Source organism: Puntigrus tetrazona, chromosome 25 (assembly GCF_018831695.1).
Source record: "Puntigrus tetrazona isolate hp1 chromosome 25, ASM1883169v1, whole genome shotgun sequence".
NCBI classification, from domain to species: Eukaryota; Metazoa; Chordata; class Actinopteri; order Cypriniformes; family Cyprinidae; genus Puntigrus; species Puntigrus tetrazona.
The window spans coordinates 1,137,585-1,140,084 of NC_056723.1; the positions used below are offsets into that span (position 1 = coordinate 1,137,585).

The 2,500-nt window shown below is 43.4% G+C and overlaps 1 long non-coding RNA gene across 1 annotated transcript in view; it reads right to left on the reverse strand.

Annotated features, from left to right (window-relative positions):
* The window catches only part of LOC122331060, a 27,949-nt gene that overhangs the window by 24,031 nt on the left and 1,418 nt on the right, over positions 1 to 2,500 (reverse strand). Inside the window, exon 2 of the long non-coding RNA XR_006248121.1 lies at positions 2,146 to 2,287. This is a non-coding gene — a long non-coding RNA (uncharacterized LOC122331060). The remainder of the gene's footprint in view (positions 1 to 2,145; positions 2,288 to 2,500) is intronic.

The window sequence follows — 2,500 nt, forward strand, 5'->3', positions numbered from 1 at the left end:
AGGGCATTGCTAAGACTATTGTGGTGGTTGCTAGGGTGTTGTGGGTGGTTGCTAGGGCATTGCTAGAGTGAAAATAGTGGTTTCTAGGGCATTACTAATATGCTCACGCCAATTACTAGGGTGTTGCTAGGGTAGTGGTTGCTAGGATGTTATAGGTGATTCTAGGGTAAACATAGCAGTTGCTAGGGCACTGCTAAGACATTTGGTTGCTTGGGCATTGCTAGAGTGATCATAGTGGTTTCTAAGGCATTGCAAAGATGTTTGTGTCAGTTTCTAGAGTAACTGATGCTAGGATATTATGGATGGTTAGTTGCTAGGGTATACCTAGTGGTTGCTAGGGCACTGCTAAAACGTTTGTGGTGGTTGCTAGGGTATTGCTATGGTGTTCATGGCGATTGCTTTTGCATTCATATGGTTTACATGTTAGTTAGTAGGGTCTTATTTGTGGTTGCTAGGGTGTTAATAGTGATTTCTAGGGTGTTTATAGGATAGCGCTATGGCATTACTAGGGTGTTAATAATGTTCCTAGGGTGTTCATGATGGTTGCTAGGGTGTTGTGGGTAGTTGCTACACTGTTCATTTTGGTTGTGAGTGTGTACACAGTGGTTACTAGGGAATTGCTAAGAAGTTTGTGGTGGTAAATAGGGTAGTTGTTGCATTATGGTTTAAATGTTGGTTGGTAGGATGTTATGGGTGATTGCTAGGGTGTTGATGCTTATGTTGGTTTCTAGGAAAGGAATTAATGGCCATTATTAGGGTGTTTATCGCTGTAGATATAGCATTACTAGGGTGTTCACGGCAGTTGCTATGGTCCTCAGGTACTGATGTAGTAGGCTGTTGCTAAGATATTCATGGCAGTTGCATGGCCATTGCTAGGGTGTTGATGGCAGTTGCTATGGTTTTCATGTTGGTTGCTAGGGTGTTGTGAATGGCTGCTGGGGCATTTCTTGAGTGTTGCGGCTGATTGCTTAGTTGTTGGTGGGAGATAATAGTGGTTGCTAGTGAGTTACTTTATTGGTTGCCAGGGCATTGCTAGGGTGTTTAAAGTGGTTGCTAGGGTGTTCAAGGTTGTGGCAAAGGCACTGCTAGGGTGTTCAGGGTGGTTGCTAGGTGAGCTGAGCCCAAAGTTCTCTGTTCTCGGGATGAATTATCAGCTTATTCGCCAGCGCGCACACACACACACACACACACACACACACACACACACACACACACACACACACACACACACACACACACACACACACACACAGACACACACACACACACACACACACACACACACACACACACACAGGAGCAGAAGCTGGAGTAACCTAACAATTGATTTTACGAAAAGGGAAAAAACAAAGAGTCTGAGGAAGAAAAAGAAAGGCTCTGTTCCAAAATCTACAAAAGTGGTTTCTAAGGCAGCATCTGAACTGAAATAAAGCCTCAAAAGTGAGTGATCTAAAAACACTCTGCAGGGACAGAAACTCAATGCAGCTCTGCACGAGACACTCTGATCAGAATAAAGTTTGCTTATTGCTAAGACACCCAGTGCCACAATGCTATAATTACCATGAATGTAGACACACATGCAGCGTTTCAGTTCATTTAATTCCGGTAAAGGTGTCTACCATCTAGCAATGCATTCTGGGATTATCTTGACCTTGATGAATACATGCAATGCTGCCTTGCCAAAACGAGTTAAACTTCTTTATTTTACGTTTATTTTAAGCCTCAATTGTGTGATTTAATCTTGGAAATGTGGGAAAGAGGTCAGAAGTCTAAGACTGAAAATTACAAGACTTAAACTCAGAGCAGACAGAAAAAGAGTTTGAACTAAAAACCGTGAGAAAAAGGTCCAACTTTGAGATGTGAACTAGCCAGAAAAAATGTCAAAAAACGTTCTTGCGATTGTTTATTAATTATTCAGATCGGCTGAATTTCTGAATTTTTGTTTTCCTGTTTGTTAAAGTCAAGCTTCTTTCGAACAGGCCGCATGCGACTTGACTCGAGTGTTTTCCCTTGCAGCCGTTTTAACGAACAACGCGGCCAGAAACGCCTCGAATGCTTTCCTTTAAACGCCACATTCGCGCACTGTCTGCCGAGCAGATGTCTGTCGAAATGCAGCGTTGCTTTTCTCAGGGACACTTTACTGACCCGTGAAACATGGCCGCTCGCCTTCAGATCACCAGACGAGGGGATGACTCCATCTGGTGGACATCAGAGGATCGGGAACCACATCCACCTCGCTGTCTGTCGATACTCACCGGCCTCCAGATCAATTCCGTTTCAATTAGGCCTATTCAGGAAGAGCAACGGTCAGTTCACGAATTGAATTTACGCTAACTTGCTTTATTCAGCCATTCCAAGCAATCAGGCGTCAGCTGAATCCAAACCAGCTGCAGTCCGACCATCAGTTTACGGCCTTTTGTGATAAAACACGCCTCTGTGGAGAGATTGATCTACTCTGAAATATGAATTACTGTTTAAAAAAGAGCCATATTTCACAATA